This window comes from Meles meles, chromosome 9 (assembly GCF_922984935.1).
Source record: "Meles meles chromosome 9, mMelMel3.1 paternal haplotype, whole genome shotgun sequence".
In the NCBI taxonomy this organism is placed as follows: Eukaryota; Metazoa; Chordata; class Mammalia; order Carnivora; family Mustelidae; genus Meles; species Meles meles.
The window spans coordinates 17190220-17208643 of NC_060074.1; the positions used below are offsets into that span (position 1 = coordinate 17190220).

The 18424-nt window shown below is 41.0% G+C and overlaps 1 protein-coding gene and 1 non-coding gene across 3 annotated transcripts in view; one reads left to right on the forward strand and one right to left on the reverse strand.

Moving 5' to 3' along the window:
- The window catches only part of PARD3B (par-3 family cell polarity regulator beta), a 1055741-nt gene that overhangs the window by 979815 nt on the left and 57502 nt on the right, over positions 1-18424 (forward strand). The window lies entirely within an intron of this gene.
- On the reverse strand, positions 14368-14519 carry LOC123951275. The gene has a single exon (XR_006820419.1). It is a non-coding gene; the product is annotated as a small nucleolar RNA SNORA62/SNORA6 family (small nucleolar RNA).

Consider the following 18424-nt stretch of genomic DNA (forward strand, 5'->3'; position numbering starts at 1 on the left):
TGCTTCCTTCAGATGTTACTACAGGAGCACCATGGAATGCAGCCACCTCTAAATTCCATGGGTGATAGAAAGAGGAAGTTGTCACAGCCACTGATCATGCACATCACACACATCTAAGCCTTGCCCTTCCTTTCACACATGCTTTCACATTTGTGTAATTGTCCCCCATCCACAAGTAGAGAAAGGGGCAGAGTCATGGTCTAAGACTCCTTACTGGGGTGATTTTTCCATGCCTAAAGATGTCATAGGAAAGTTCAGAACTAAACTATCCTTTGAGATACACACTAACAGTAGCTTGCAACTCTTACTGGTTACACAAAGCATGGCCAGTGTGATTCATTGCAACTTATAAGTGCACATTCTGCTCAAACTGATTATTAGCATTCCGGTCATATAATACTACTACTATTATTGGGATATGTGCAGCATAAAAAGAAATATATTTGCTTTCAGAAGTCTCTGAAAATACTGATATGGGACCTGATTTAATGGGTCTCTTTAATTCACAGTATTTAAAAGAACAAGAGATTGGGGATGCCTGAGTGGCTCAGTGGATTGGGTGTCTGCCTTCTTCTTGGGTATGATCCCAGGGTCCCAGGATTGAGTCCCACTTCGGGCTCCCTACTCAGCAAGGAGCCTGCTTCTCCCTCTGCCTCTGCCTTCTCACTCTGCCTCTCTCTCTCCCCCTACTTGTGCTATCTCTCTCTCTCTCCCTCTCTGACAAATAAATAAAATCTTAAAAAACAAAACAAAAAACAAGAGATTGAAGACGTTTCCCATCCCTAGAGACAGGTGAGTCCACTCCACTGCCTCTACAATTACCTCTTTTGTACCAGGTAGCTCTGGCCCCCCTTTCTTTGCTATAACTCCTCAGGCAAGCCAGGCTCCCGTGTTTTAAGGATCTCTGAGTTCCTTAGCCATTAGAAATTAGCCATTAGAAACATATTGCCATGTTGGGTCATTTTTCTTTGGGGCTTTTGCTGTAGAGAATTTTAGCCCAAATTGCATTTCCTGGTATGTTATCCCTTCCGATGGTAAACGTGCCCCACAGTGCTGTATTGTGTTAAACCAGAAGGGTACATTGAGGAGCAATCAGGGTGAATCTAATAAAAACTTGGCAGCAAGCCTAATGAAAATTGGAGTGGCCCTTAAAAACTTTAATAAGATTGTTCTCTTTTTTTTTATAGGTTCTTGCAGTTTGCTTTTCATGAATATCTGGGCATTTGGGGGTTTTTAAAGGTATTTACAATGGCTGGTACTTGACTTCCCATTGAGTAAGAATGGCTAGGTAGAGCAAGTGTGGTGACTGGTAACCAAGTTTGCACCACTGAAAATGTTGCATACTGAAATGACTTCTTTTTTTTTTTTAAGACTTGGTTAACTTTCAAACCACATGCTCCTATGTTTTAAGGAATGGCATGAAAAGGCCTCCATGCCTACTCTTTCCAAAGCATTGAGTTCTTCTGCTCCCATTCGCATTTTGCTGCTCTTTGAGTCATGGTCTCTGGTCTCTGTTCTTAAGGACAAATGGTTCTACTCGTCCTTTGTTTGGATGAGTTGCTCCCAGTGGATGACCCTCAAATCAAAAATGATGTTTCCCCTGTGAACTTCCAAAGCTTACATTCAGTGTTCCTCATATGGTCAGTAACTCATTTGTGGATTGCTCGCATAATTTATGTCATTTTACCATCTGCAGAGTAAAAGTAAGTTTCTCATGGCTCTTGGGGAAGGTGCTCAAAGAGACCCAGCCCCTAGACTGTGTTGGACACAGTTGGCAGAATCGGGAGATGAAACTCTACTTCCTTCCAAGTGACTTGGATTAATACTGGTGTTATTTTCCATACCAAAGTCCAATTATATGATGGAGGATTTTTAGTAATTGGGCCCTTTGGATTTTAAATCCTCTCAGGTCAGTGCCCATGAGGATAGCCTTCAGTAGGAAGGACTCTGGGGCTTTGCACAGAAGGCAAATCTGATTTATAGATGGACATGGCATTACGTCTGTCACAAATACATTATGAATGGGCCTTATACATTTTCTAACATACAGATCAACCCCCCCCTTGGGAAATTATCCTTCATCCTAATGGATTACACCATAGTAAGTTTCTTAGAAAATTCATCCTAAATTTTCACTTTCTTAATTTCATTACATTGATGAGTCAAGATCCCTGTTTATCCTTTTGCCTACATCTGAGAGATGTTAGGAATTAGACTGAAGTTTATAAATCACCTCACAATTCCTCAACTGAGTCCACAGAATCAGTAAAAAAGCAGTATAGTTAACAAATAAGTGCTGATTTCTGCTCAACCTTCGTACTGTACTAGGGCAGTGTGAGTACTCCCTCAATTAAGTAGGTAAACATTTTTCTTCGGAAATATGGGAAGTCATCTAAATGGCATTCAACTAGCATTTCAGATGCTTAGCTGCCAAAGTTGGGATTTTGTTTCTTTACCTAAAGTGTTGATTTCTTTTCTTTTTTTTTTTTTTTTCCTTTTTCTTTCTCCTCTCTGCTGACTTCCTGCTCTAGAATGCTTCCCTTCAGGCTCTGAATCTAAATGCCTCTAGGGCCTTCTACCACAATGAGGCTCTAAACCTGGGATCTACTCTTTTAGGGAAAGTCACCAAAAGGGTATGTCGGACTTCTAACAGAATGACTGAGGTCAGCCGGTGAAGGTGGGCTCACTTCCTACCTGTGCACACTGCCCCTTCTGCCTGGGAAAGAAACCAGCTGTTCTGTGCTCCCCACTCAGTCTGGGGATACTGGTACTTATGTTTGATCCCAAACCGTTCAATAATGGAATAAAATGCACACTTCACATCTGTACTGTTAAATGCCTACATCACAATGAATATTGTTTCTTGACTTCACTCCATGCAGTGGAATTAAGGTTCCACTGTATTCAGTTGTGAATAGCCTCTTGAGGAAGGCCAACTAGGTTAATTCGAGTTTGTTTTTTCTGGTTAGTTTAGGATTATGTGTTTCTCTGCTTGCCGGCATTACATCTCACCTTCAAGATTACCTTTTTTTCATTTAAATGGTTCATTCTTATAATCATCCAGCATTTACTGAGCATGAAAGATGCTAGACAACAAATGTTAATAAGTACCATTATAAAAGATCGTTATAAGATAACACTCTAAGTAAGTATGTAAACGATATACTATAGGCTTTCAGAAAATAGGAAGTGCATAGTTCTGTAGGAAGAGGTGGCCAGGGTGGTGATGGGAAGGGCAAAGGAGGAGCTGAGCAGGACAAGAAGTTGTGCAGGTGCTTGGGGGTCAGGAAAGGACCGATGGTTGGGAAGGCATCTTCGGGGTGAAGTGGTAGGAAACAGGGCTGCATAGATGAGGGGTGGGAGGAGGATGACAACAATGATGACCCCAGTAGACTGGGAACGTTGTCATGTTCGGGGATTTAAGCTTCATTCTAGGCATTGAATGGTTTCTATGTACCGCTGTAAGATGGTTGTGTGTGTCTATGTCTGCATAAATCCATATCCATATGCATACATCGCACATACGTGCACATGCATACGTGAGTACACAGAGAGACATAGGAATACATATATCATCTTTTAATAGGTCATATCATTCCAGCCATTCTTCTTGAATGTAAAAAGCACAATCAGCTCTTTTATGAGAGAAAGGAAGAATTCTGTCTCCCCTCTCTCCCTCTCTCCCTTCTCCTTCCTTCTTTCCCTTCCTCCTTTTCTATCAAGTGCTCTCTCTCCCCTTTCCTCGAACCCTCCCCACTTCCTTCGCTCTCCTCTCTCTTCCTCTCCTCCCATCCCCACCCTCTTCGTTTTTGTCTCTTCACTCTCTTCCCCAGGACTGTTTTTAGAACAGTATCACTGAAAAAGCTTCCAGTGGCTTAGCCAGGGCTAGGCAGAGATTCATAGAAATAAACTCTACAGGGGCGCCTGGGTGGCTCAGTGGGTTAGAGCCTCTGCCTTCAGCTCAGGTCATGATCTCAGGGTCCTGGGATCAAGCCCCACATCAGGCTCCCTGCTCAGCGGGGAGCCTACTTACCCCCACCCCACGCCTGCCTCTCTGCTTACTTGTGATCTCTGTCAAATAAATAAAATCTTTAAAAGAAAAAAAAAAAGGAAATAAACTCTACAGAACAGGAAAAAAATTTTCTCCAGGAATTTTCCATACTAGAAGAAGAATCAGATTCCATATGACGGCAACAGCAGTAGCAACAACTCAGATTTACTGGACATATAAGTACACTCTACATGTGTGATGCATACTTTGTAGTTTACATGCATCAGACCATTTAATCCATGTCACAACCATCGGAGGTAGGTCCTATTATTAACCACATTCATAATGAAAACTGAGATTAATGAGCTGAGAAGACCGAGGCTCAGAAGTGACCTTGCTCAAGGCTACCCAGTGGGTGGGTGATGAGAGTTGAGCCCAGCCAGCTTTGTCTGGAGTAAGCGCCTAACCTCAGTGTCCTTTCCATGTGCAGGCCAGAGACCACGCTTCTCTGTGTCTGGTTAGAATTCTCTGCATGCAAGTCAGTTTTCAGTTGGGAAGGAGGGACCCGGAGCACTGTAGGAACGGTGGTGGCCTTTAGGATCATCTTCCCGTTCTGCTTCTCTTTGAACAAAATTGACTTACAAGGAATTTACAACACCTGCTTCTTCCTAGTCAAGGAGTCTCATGGATGTACCAGATGATGTAGGAGCACAGACTTTGATCTTCGCAAGATCCTTTATGAGAATCCTATGTGATGACATATCATTCATCCTGCATGTATGTAGGAATGAGACAGTGAGCACATTTTAGAAATGACAGATAGCTTGCAAATTGGTATGGACCCCTTAGGGGCCAGCCTTATTCCTATGCGTCCTTCCGGCTGCATGGTTGGGTGCCCATGCATCCAAGCCCGAAGCCAGCCTGTGCTCATGGCCCCGTCCTCGCCTGCATCCCCACCAGATTTTCCACCAAGTGGAAGCACAGCTGTTACAGTCGATGACCAGCTGTTTTTTATTTTCACAGTGGCTATTGAAACCCATGCACAAGCATTGTTTCTGTGCTATCTTCCCAGGAAAGTAGTGACCTGGATCACGAGCTTTAATCAGGTCACCAAACCCAGTCTCCAGACCTGAAGCCACCACGTCACCCCCAGGTCACTGTCCAGAGCAAGGCTTCCCACTCAAGTGACATCATGAGCTCCCCCCTGGGTGGGCTTCACAGACAAGGCCCCATGAGGTTAGATGTCACTCAAGGGAAGTGTTTTCAATGCATCTTAGAGAAGAATGAGGCTTGGATGGAGACTCAAGATTTGCAAACCTGCTCAGGGACAGAGAGGAGACTCTCAGCACTGATCCCCTTGTGCCCAAACTTCCTCATCCACACATCAGTATTCAGCTTAGAGGGTAAGTCCAGGCTGCGGTTTCTAGAACCCGTTAGCCCCGGCTCTGGTGCCCCTCCCTGGTATGGAAGACGGCTGCTGTGCCGTTACGCTACATCCATTTCTTGGCTCCTATGAGAAACTTGGGCCGATTTTTGTTGTTGTTGTTGCTCTCGGTATATTTGCATAATTTTATATCCTGAGCAGAGTTCTTGATTTTGCAACATCATAATAAAAAACAGTGTGAATTGGCAGGTTTGGGGGGTATGATTTGCAGCTGGTCTATCACTTCCGCTACTGGAAGCTTCAGTTTGAAGTATTATACAATTATCATATTTTATATGACTTGAACTTCGATTTGCATCTGCTCATCTTTTGTTGTTGCTTTTTTAAAAACACTCCCTTTTCACATTTTGGGGGCTAGCTGGATGCCCAATATCCTAGCTTTATACACTTTTCCCTTCATGGTATAAATTCGTATAGTTCAGTGCTATTGAAATCAAAGCGCCAAGGTCTAATTGACATAATAACACGATGAGCTCTTTGGACAGTTTTTGGGGATTGAAAACAATGATGAAGCAAATGCAACTCAGGGTTATAGTAATATCTCTAACCATCCCCTTTTCACTCATTGCCATTATTTTGATTAAAAGGTCTATAGAAGCCACGGTGGTTGTTCAGGATGCAAAAATTATTGCAGAAACTTCCTCTATTAATGGAAATTATTAGAGGATGGGAATGGTACTCGAACAGCAAGAATGACATTAATTATGCGAAAAGCAATCATATCTGGCAGTTGGCAGGCATGCATTATTCTTCAACACTCTTCCACGGGTTTGTGTCCAGCCAGCACTAGAAACCTAAAAGCTTTTTATTTGGCAAAGTTTTCAGAGCACTTGGACTTGCAGCTTCTTGATAAAAGATGATTTGGAAGGGGATTTTGTTGGTGCAATTGAAGACTTCAGTAATGAGTTCTGTGTAGATGAATCAATGCCCAATTAAATGATTATATCAAATCCAACTTTAAATGTTGACTTGAAAAAAAAATCACATTTTAAAGACTTTGAGAGCAAGATGCTATATATACATCCCATCAGAAGAGCAAAGTTGTACTACCACCCTGGTAAAGGTAGGGAGTGTTCTGAATGATCAAGAGTTTGATTAATGGAGAGCTACTAAGGACAGGAATTATCTGTATATTAAGAATTAGAACAGATTGCAATAGCCTCACTTATTTTCATTCCATTGTTCCCTTTCTCTTTTGCAACACTTCTGTTTCTCGGGGTCTTTATTTCTCTTTCTATCAACACCCCTCTTTCAAGGCTCCCTTCTCTGTGGCTCCCTTCTCTGTTCACCACCGTTTTGATGTTCTCACCACTGTCTACAGAATCTATTTTTCTTATCTACTCCTGCTTTTGCCTGTTCTTGTCCCCTCACAGCAGTAAATACACCCAGTCAGAGCAACATTTGTTGCTTTACTCATTCACATGATAAGCCTTTAGAGAGCCCTTGATATGTTTAGGGCACTGACCTGACCACAGGAAGAGTTATCAAAATTGCAGGAATGAGCATTCTGGCGTGGGCACAAAAGTGCGTGTTCAGGTGCTGTAAAATATCCAGTGGGATCAAGTCATTGAACATGTGGGCGAGAGATGAGACAAAGCTGGAAAGTTTTGTCACTGTAGGTTACGGAAAACTTCTATCTGCTGGTTAATAGAAAATCATTAAATGGGGTGCCTGGGTGGCTCAGGTGAATAAGCGTCTGCCTTTGGCTCAGGTCATGATCTCAGGGTCATGGAATCAAGCCCCATGTCGGGCTCTCTGGTCAGCAGGGTGTCTGCTTCTCCCTCTTTCCCTTTCTCTCTCTCTCTCTCTCTCTCTCTCTCTCTCTATCTTTCCCAAATAAATAAATAAATCTTTAAGGGAAAAAAAATCATTAAATGGACATGGGAGTTTGGTTTGGTTTTTTAAACCACATCTTGACACAAGAACATCGATTTTTCAGAATGTCATCTGTTTAATTCTCTTTTTCTCCTCCTCTGGTCTTCATTCATCTTCTAGAACCTGCACTGTGCTGGTACAATAATCAGTTGCAAACTAAGTTGGCCAATACACATTTCAGACTAACGTGTGTATGATTTCAGCACTAACGGTAGCACGGATCAGGTTACTGTGTGATTCCGATGGATGCTCCATGCTGAGGTCACTCTTTAGATCAACCGTAGCTGTGCCCCGCAGATCCAGCCATCTATCCTATCACATAAGGTTTTCCTACTACGCTACGATCATTTTCAGCTCTTAGGAATCTTCTCTCATTCTAACCAATTACACAATTGAGATTCCTAACGGTTTTGATTTTTACGCCAGATCCAAGTTTAAATCTAAACTGTTAGAACATATGTTTTTTAAAAATTATTTTTAAGGGAAAGGGAAAAATCAGAACTATGTATACAAAAGAGCTTGAGGATGGCAGTCTTATTGAGACTTAACCATGGGACAGATGCCATAAAACCTCCTTAAAACAATGTTGGAAATACATGTTATGATATTTAACAAGTCTTGTTCAAAAGGATAGCTAACCCTCATGGAAGCCGATTCTCTCTATTAAGTGCCACTGAATAGATGTGTGAGATTTCTGTTTTATTGACTCAGTAAATATTCACGAACAAGGTGCTATGTCAGGCTTTGAGATGCAATGGCTCAAGAAAGTAAAAATGTCCCAACTCCAATGAAGCTTGCCCATCTTGTGCAAACCAAATTAATAGCCTGACACTGGGCATAATACTGAAAAATCTGTGCCTTGCATAGCCTGTTCTTGTTTATAAAGCAACTTTTTTTACTAAAAGTTACTTTTGGTGTACCAGAAATTAAATATATCAGTGCCTCCAGCTAAATGTAATAACTTTTTCCAGGCAATTGGAGTTGAGGGGTCTGGCCGTGATGACCATGACCTCATGCAAAATGCTTGCAGACAGCCACAGTTTCCCATACCCCAACCCACTGCCCCCATAAGCTCATCTGAACATTCAAGTCTTGTACCTCTGTTCTTTGTTTAGGAAATAGAGCTACAGTAACTGGACTGATCACTGCCAACATATGAGGCAGCATTGACAGTGAGATGGAGTTCACATTGACAGTGAGATGGAGTTCCCATCTTGGCCTCGCCACTGTATGAACCTTTGGCTAGTTGCTCTCACTTTATCTGAACTCTCCTTCTCTCATGTGTAAAGTGAGGCAGAAATGAAAATGATAGCATTAATTCTAGCTCATGATACTGATCACACGGTGTCGCAGAAAGTCATTTCTTTCTAGTTATTTTTTTCTAGTAATAGGAGTGACAGGAACCTGCCCACAGACTGAACTAGGAAAAGAAAACATTCTGAAAAGTTTGAAATTTTCAAACTTTATGTATCCATTCCGTGGTCTTTATAAATGCAAGTTTTAAGTATCCTAGAGAGCTTTGTGCCTTCGTCACTTAATATCCTTTATAAGATCTATTAGTTAAAAGAGATATTATGAACTTGTAAGAAATAATATGAATAAACTGTTATATTATTTTAAGTTTTGGTGTATTTTGAGGGTCAACTTTTCCCCTTTAGAATGAGTAAAGAACACTGACTGTCACAGAGTATGATAAAAATAAAACAGCATGCCCAGTTCAGTTGCCTGAGCACCTGACTCTTGATTTCAGCTCAGGTCATGATCTCAGAGTTGTGGGATGGAGCCCCACATCAGGTTCTGTGCTTAGTGTGGAGACTGCTTGAGATTCTCTCTCTCCCTCTCTCCCCACCCCTTCCCCTGCTCACACTCTAAATAAATATGTAAATAAATAAATAAATATCTTTTTTTTAAATAAATATAAATAAAACAGCTGAGGCATAAATAACTCACATATTATATCCAAGTAATAAGTCAAAATCAAATTCAATAAATACTGGATACTAGATACTGGATATAATAAATACTGGATACTGGATAAATAGTGGCTACTAGTGATTAGGGTTACTATTGAGACTCCACTAAATTTCTGCTTACTCCATTCCTGGAAAACACAGGCCAGGTAAACAGATTTATTAAGGTATACCTTCTCTTCCTCCTTTTCATCAGAAATCATCTTTTGTCAAGCAAAAGTTTAGATTTCAGTCAGTGTCGCAATATCTCTATTCGTAGGTAGACAGATGGGGAAAGGAAATGAGATGGTGTCTGGCTCTTTAATTAAAGATGTAGAGCCAGAGTGTGCTCTTCACGCTCACTGGCAAGACACATATGCACATGTGCACACACACGCACACACACTCACATGCAAAGTGCGTCTGATAGATGAAGCCAAATTTGTAAAATTGTATCCATAATCATAGTTTCTATGGTAACTGTATCTTAGGCCCAGGCACAAACAGAGCTGGGCGGGAGATGCCTGGTTTTATTTTCTCTGAAGACAATCTGAAGAGAGTTAATTCGGGGTCTCAAGATGCCATGGCCCAATGTACTTGATTAGTACTTGGGTCATGCGAGCGTAAGATTGAATGCTGAAACCGCAATAAATGTGTTATAATTTTATAATGTTGCAGATTACTTTGCTGTCTGTCATTCAGCTTTAATATAATTATGTTACAGACATGGAGTTACCATATTAATGAGGTGGAAACTGTATGCAAGATAACTTTTATAAATGTACATAAGTTAGAGGGACTTTCAGGATTTATTTTCACTCCAGCTTTTTCCAAGGGAGGAAAATATAGGCACATAATGGTGAAAAGGCTTCCCCAAGAGTTATTTTTAAAATATTTTTATTTGTTGTATTTTCCAAACTAGCAGATGTTCTAAACTAGTCCATAAACTGAATACCCAGTTATTTGACAAAATTACTGAAATTAAATTAGACAAAATAAACACTTCAGAAATAATGGTTTGAAAGAGCGTGTGTACTTTCGCTTCTCTAGAGAGCATAGTTCTAAATCCATATCTCTGGCATAATATACTTCACATCGCCAAAGAGAAATCATTTACAACCTATTTTGATTAGTTTCTTTTTGTTTAAATGAAGTCTGGTGAGTTTCACTCCAAATATGTAACATTTCAGCAGAATGTCTTCATATGAGAAGATGCTCAAAGACAAGTTCCCAACTTTTTTAGACATTTTCGTCGTGTTGATTCCTTCAAAAATCTTCGAGCCAGACCTATAGCTAAGTAAGAGGAATGTAATTAAAAGAAAACTTCTGGAAACTGCTCAAAAATAGCTGTCATGTTACCAACTTGAAATGAAAGGCGTGTTTCCTAAAATGGCATCTGAATTTTTATACTTTGCATCTTAATCTTATGATGGGTCTGGCAGCACGGAACGCAGTTTCGTATAATAGATCCGAGTAGGACCTATTTGTAAATGGAGGATGCTGTATGGCGGTGAATCAGCCAGACTGCAACTTTGCAGTGTGTTTCCATCACAGAGGTCTTTTAAATTTCCTTGGGAAAATTGACTTAAGGGACATAAACTACAACATTGGCAAAAATTTGTCCCAACCGATGGGAATTGGGATACAAGTTAAATTTGAATTGTTTCCACTTTTTGTCAGCAGACATTTGCAGAAAATCTTGTGTGATTTATTCTTTTATTTGTAATGAATTGTTAAAACATCTTTGAAAGGGCATTAAATCTTCCTCTCTGCCATTAATCTGCAAATGGGAGAAATCGGGGGTTAAATGGCCTCTTTAGTATATTGCTTTGTGAAACTGCTGATTCCAGCAATGCTGGGCTAGAAATACACACTAATTTAAGGAACTCTGAATGTAACCAGCAAGCTCCTTGCCTTTGCAGAGAAAAGACTAATAGCTTTATATTAACAAGGCTCTTAACATCCCAGCCAGCAGCAGGCACTGAGTGAATGAAGTTGGGAGAACTCCCATGGACTAAAAGCATCTTAATTCAACATTCCTCATACACCAGACCCTCTCGATAGGCCATCCTAGGCCGTCAAAAGGCAGCCAAACAGGACCGCCCCTGCAAGGCACACCAAGCGAGAGCCTCTCAGGTTGTTTCTGAATAAGCTCTCTGAAGTTTCTCTTCCTGAGCTTTATTAATAGAAAAAATAAATAAATATGCCCCAGATCCAAGCATAAGTCCTAATGTTACATTGTTTTGGAAAAGACTAGGCTTCTCTTATGGATTAAGTCAAAATTATTTCTTTCTATCAAAAGTATATTTAGGTCATTACATTAAAAAAAAAACCTGCATGATACCAAGTGAGATAAAGGGCTTCTTTAAAAAAATTAATTGGATCAAAGTCGCTGACCTTATTTTTTTTACGATGAGGGAAATTACCTAATAAGGAGTGCTGGCAGCAGGAACATTTTTGAGTCTTAATATTCAGTGAGCAAAATGAGAAATGAGCTTATAAATGCCTGTGCCTGTCTCTTTCCCCTCACTCCCTCCTGAAGTGGCCTGACTTCCTAAGGACCCAGCTACGACTTATAATGAGTTTCTCTTTGGCAGTCTTCTATCTGCAATTTCCTACCCTCGGTTCACAACTATTTGCAAGAATCTTGGTACCCGACGTAATAATCCATAATGCCACTATTTCTGATTGGGATGCAAAAGTTGATCAAGTTATTAGAGGAGATTAGATAAATTATGAATTATCCACAAATGGGATGTTACATAGCTTTTAAAATTTATGTTTGTGAAATATATCTGTTAACACAGCAAAATGCCAACAATAAATAATTGGGGGGAGAAAACTGTATGCCATTTAAAGATGTATATATTAAAAATGTTGACAGAGGTCAACTTTTGATGATTTAGGGAGAAAATCAGTTCAATGTGTTTTTTAAATAATGCAGCACAAATGTATTCCCATCATTTCCATTAACTAACACCGTGTCCCCAAGGGAGAGGACTTTTTCTCGTCTCTGTGCTTTAGAGTACACAGCACATGACTCCACTCAGAGACGCTAACAAATATTCATTCACTTGGAAGTATCCATCTTATTTCTGCAGCACAATAACATGAGGCAGTGCTACCAATGTTTGGTTTTGGTTGTCTTGGGTTTTTATTTCTTTTTGGGGAGAAAGCGATAAAGATTTTCAATACCGTGGAGTCCTGCCTTCTCTCCCCATCAATCCACAGAAATCACTCTCAGTAAAGCACCAGTCACCATCTCATTGCCAGTTCCCACAGACTCTTCTGTGGGACTTACGTTAGTCACTGTTCAGTTGCAGAGAACGATATCCACCCTAGCTGGTTTAAGCAGGAGTAAATTTATTATACCACACTAATGGGCTTACAGAATCTTAAGGGCATTGAAAGAAACCTAATCTTGACTAAGCTTTCAGGGATGATTTCTCAAGCCATGCTACAGAACCGGACTACCAAGGGAGCTGCTGCCACTTCTGTAAGAAAAGCTTTTGGCTCCAGAGCCACACAACAATGCCACCATGATTAAGAAAGTGCCATGATCAGGAAGCCATCTGTAGTGCTGCCAACTCCAAAGCTGGCTATAAAAGCTACACTGCACCCCAGAAACTTGCATAGACACATCTGCTAAAAGTGCCAAGGAAACCAAATACATCCTCAGTCATTGCTATCAGAATAAGCAGTGGAAGGGGGACCACTTCCTCAATGGCCCGTCTTAAAGCATACCAGTACACTGACTTCAAGGGCCTCTGGGAAAGGCCAGTCTAGCTTTCCACGCCCTGTAGTTCAGGGAGACACTCTGCAAGGAGGGAGATTTGGGTAAATCACGCCAACACACCGTATTGACCACAGAACTTTCTGACTGCAGTTCTTGACTATTTTTGACACTGTGGGCCACACCCTCATTCATGGAATGCTTTTCTCTGGATTTCTATGGTAACACTCTCTCCTACTTCTCTTCCAGACCAACTGCTGGTCTACACCTCCTCAGATTTCCTCCTGCGTTTAACTTGTGTTTGTCTGCCCCTTAAATGACAGTGTTCCTAAGAGTATTATTGGTATCCTTCTCTGTTTTCATTGCATGTCTTTTCTTCTATTCTGTGTCTACAGATTGTCCCTGGGCATTCTAATTCTTTCCCAAGGTTGTAGGTAGCATCTGTAGGCTGGATATTTCCCAATTCTCCATCTCTAGTCCCAGGCTTCAATGTTGCAAACTTTTACACTCAATTATCTGTTAGACATCACCATCAGATATCCCATTCAAGCTCAATATATCTAAGTATCCCCTCCTCCCGCCCTTGCCCTTCCCCCTAAATCTGGTTCTCCCTTATTCCCATCTTGGTGATGGTTACCATGCCCACTTAGTTGCTAAGCTCAGAAAATTGTACACTTTTCTAGGCACATCCTTCCTGTTAATCCTCAGTCAGTCCTAATGAACCTGTCCCCGTTAACATTATTATATCACTCCCTTGCCTTTTTTTTTTCTAAGTTTTTAAGAAACTGTTTATTTTCCGTCAACCTTATTTCCATTTTGTTTGCCTTTGTGGAAGAGCAACTTACAACCACTCAGTGGTTGTAAGTTGAATACCCATTCAGTGGGAGCTGCGGACCAGTCTTCAGTGGCTGGCTGAGGGCTCCAGTCCTCAGGAGGGAACTGCTGACTAGGCACGAGGGCCCCTGCTCACCTTTAGACCAGTCTGCGACCTCAGGCAGAGTAGCAGTGAATCTAGGGGTGGAACAGTCCATTCACCCTGAAATTCCTCCTTGGTCACAGTCATGCCAGCAGCGGCCCGCTTATCCTTTTCAATCTCCTCAGGATCTCGGTAGAAGTAGAGATCAGGCAGACTCCCACGGGTGTTCATGGGAAATGGTGCCACGCATGCGCAGAGCTTCCCAGGCCAGTATCTACCACATTAGATGAACTGAGTGGGCTCCCTTTTAGCAGGATTCATCAAGTGTCTCTGAAAGCAGAAAGGCCCATAATGCCTGGAGGCCCAGGGATTTAAGAAATATGGAGAAAAGCAGGAAAAGACACAGGCCATTTGAAAATGTTTTCATTTTTCCTTAAAGCTCTGACACATTTGAATTGTACTTGTAAGCAAGAATTACTATTAAACTCCACTCATTGGGCCAGAGACCCTGGTGGTGTCAGCAAAAGACTTGCCCCTCATGTAGCATGTTACCTACACTTGAGTTCATTGGCCAGCCAGTGGCCTCACTCCAAGCTCTAACAATGTGCAGGCCTTTATCCTTTTGTGTAGCCCCTAGGTTAGGCCTTCATCATATCTGGTTCAAACTATCACTGGAACCTCCACACTATGGCAAGAGTAATCTCTCTAACCTATACATATGTCCCATCAGTTATCAAGTAGTCATTCTCAATGACTTCACCATCACCTAAGGGTAAAAACAGTTTCCTTGGCATGGCATATAAGCTCCTCCAAGATGTGCTCCATTGCTGTATCTAGAGAGCTTGGATTCTGAAGTCAGACAGACCTGATCTTTGTCTCAGATTTTCTATACACTAGCTACATGACCTTGAGCAACTGCTTACTTTTCTCATTTGAAAAACATGGCAACCATTGGGATTATTGGGAAGATTGACTGGGCTGATGAAAATAAAATATTTAACATTTTGCTTGACAACCAATAAATACCAAATGAGGGTTAAATTGTAGTAGTGATCAAACAAAAAACAAATAAATGGAGGGAAAGTTCCTGTTCATGGATAAGAGGACTTAATATTATCAAGATGCCAGTTCAGCAAGGAGCCTGCTTCCCAGTCTTTCTCTGCCTGCCTCTCTCCCTACTTGTGATATCTCTCTGTGTCAAATAAATATATAAATAAGTCTTTAAAAAAAAAAAGGAGTACAAAGTTGGAGGACTAACACTACCCAACTTCAAGACCTATTATAGAGCTATAACAATCAAGACCGTGTGGTATTGGTGAAAGAATAGACAAAGAGGTCAATGAAACAATGGAGAGCCCAGAAATAAACCCAAATAAATATTTATTTTGGTCTCTGATAAAAGTGTAGTAAGAATAGTCTTTTTAAGTTGTGCTGTAACAACTGGACATCCAACTTGTTAAAAAATGAATCTAGACACAGACCTTACACCCTTTATAAAAATTAACTCAACGTGAATCACTGACCCGATTTAAAATGCAAAACTATAGGGGCACCTGGGTGGCTCAGTGGGTTAAAGCCTCTGCCTTCCGCTCAGGTCATGATCCCAGGGTCCTGGGATTGAGCCCCACATCGGGCTCTCTGCTCAGTAGGGAACCTGCTTCCTCCTCTCTCTCTGCCTGCCTCTCTGCCTCCTTGTGATCTCTGTCTGTCAAATAAATAAATAAATATTTTTTAAAAATGCAAAACTGTAAAAGTACTAGAAGATAACATAGAAAATAAATGTAGATGATCTTGATTTTGGTAATGACTTTTTAGATATGACACCAAAGTCAAGATTCATAAAAGAAAGAATTGGTCACCTGGACTTCATTAAAATTAAAAAGTTCTGCTCTGCAATAAACACTGTCAAGAGAATGAAAAGATAAGCCACAGGCTGGAAAAAAATGTTTGCAAACGACACATATGATGAAGGACTGTTATCTAAAACTAGAAAGAAGTCTTAAAACCCTACAATAAGTAAAGAAACAAACCAATTAAAATATGGACCAAAGATACCTTAACAGACACCCCATCAAAGAAGATATACAGATGGCAAATAAGCATATGAAAAGATGCTCCACATCATAGGTCATCAGGAAAATATAAATTAAAACAACGATCAGGTATCACCACAAACCCACTAGAATGGCCAAAATCTGGAACACTGACAACGCCAAATGCTGGTGAGGATGTGGAGCAACACGAACTCTCATTCATCACTAGCAGGAATGCAAAATGGTACCGCCACTTTGGAAGACAGCTCAGTAGTTTCATACTCTGCGCATACAACCCAGCAACCGCACTATTTGGTATTTCCATAAGGGCATTGAAAATTATCTTCACACAGAAATCTGCAGACAATGTTCATAGTAACTTTATTATTGTGGAAAGTTGGAAGCACCAAGATGTCTGTAAGTAGATGAATGGATTAAGTGGCACAGCCAGACAATACAATATTATTCAGCACTGAAAAGAAAAGAGTTATGAAGCACAAAAAGACACGGACAGAACTTAAATGCATATTACGAAGTGAAAGAAGATAATATTTTAAAAAAGGCTACAGACTCTAAGATTCTAACTACATGACATTCTGGAAAAGGCAAAACTATGGAAACAGTAAAAAGACCAGTGGTTACCATGGGTTTGGGGAGAGGGAGGAATGAGTAGGCAGAACACAGAGAATTTTTAGGGCAAGGAAAAAATTCTGTATGGTACTATAATAATGGATACGTGTCATACATTTGCTCCAACCCAGTAGAATGTACATCCCCAAGAGTGAGTCCTAATGTAAACTCTGGACTTTTGCATGATGTGTCCATGTAAGTTTATCAATTGTAACAAATGTTGCTCATGGTGGGGGCAGTGGGATAGAAACTCTGTGTACCTTCCTCTCAATTTTGCTGTGAACCTGGAAGTGCTCTTTTTAAAAAACCAAAGCTCATTGGGGCGCCTGGGTGGCTCAGTGGATTAAGCCTGTGCTTTTGGCTCAGGTCATGATCTCAGGGTTCTGGGATCGAGCCCCGCAGTGGGCTCTCTGCTTAACAGGGAGCCTGCTTCCCCCACTCTCTCTGCCTGCCTCTCTGCCTACTTGTGATCTCTGTCTGTCAAATAAATAAATAAAATCTTTAAAAAAAATAAAACCAAAGCTCATTAAGAAAAAAGTGCAATAACGGTTATAATCGTAATAATAGTTCTGGTGTTGCTATCACGAATACCCTTTTCCTCAATAGGTTCTGTTTCTTCCTTTAACCAAACACTTGACTTTCCCTGAAAACCAGTGCTTTTCTTTTTTAAATGCCTCCATATTGTTTCATTTTTGTTCTCTATACTTAGAATGCCTTCTCCTGCTACTCCTACACCTCTCCCCCTCCCAAAAAAAATAACTTATCCTCATTCATATTCAAGTTTTCGATGAAGCTTCAACACCCATACGAAGCTGTCTTCAACTCTGCCAGGTGGACTTTCGTGTCTGTTTCTTCAGACTCCTACTGCCTCCTCTCTCATGCCGACACTCCAGCAGTGATCTCATTGCACGGTAATTGTTTGCAGGCCTGACTCCTCTCTATTCAACGCCATGAAGAAATCCAACCCTTCTTCATTCCTTTAAATACAGTGCCTAGCGTGGCCTTGGGATACAGTAGCTGCTCAGTAATCACTAAGTCCGTGACTGCATTGAAGATGTTGTCATGTTAATAGAGAAGCATGATATATGCATGATATAAATATAATAATTAAATACTGACACGGTTGGTGAAGAACAGGATAATTTTTGATATAGAAGCATGCCACCCATCTTTGGTCTGTGTGCGGCTACTTCCGGGAAGTTTTTCCTGACACCTTCCAGCGTCACCTGGAAGTCACATGCTGAATGGCATGGGATCGTACATTGTCCTACATCATTCTTTAAGTATTTCATTCCTGATGCTTGTTTTCCCAATAATACGAAAACTTCCTTAAGATAAGGTTCATCCTGCATTTCATAGAATCTCTTAGGCTGGTAGCTTCTCAGAAGAAGTGGCACCTGGGCGCTGCCTCCTGGAGACACCAGAATGTGGGCAGCCATCCCTGGGCCAGGCCAGCTCTGGATAACAGTGTTGAAGTATTAACTTGGAGTTTTGTGGCTACCAGAAAAGATAACTTGTAGATGTCGAGAGCCATACTAGGGATACACACACATAATGCTCAACAATCACAATTAAATAGTCCTGGTATTCATGCTAATTCTTCCTCCATAACCAATAGGTTAAAAACAAAACAAACCTTAGATTGAAGTGGCCGAGGACAGTAATTGTATCCTTCCCTTCTATTTCTGCACTATTTCTTTATCCCCTGTTTGTCTGATGCCACCCTTGTCTCTGGTCTTTGTTAGAAAGGTCGGTGGTTTAAATCAGGGCTTTTAACCTAACGCAGAGAATTCTCATTCCCCCGGCAGTTGCTTCTAAGTCCGTGTGTGCATTCTTCATCCTTCCCTCAGGAG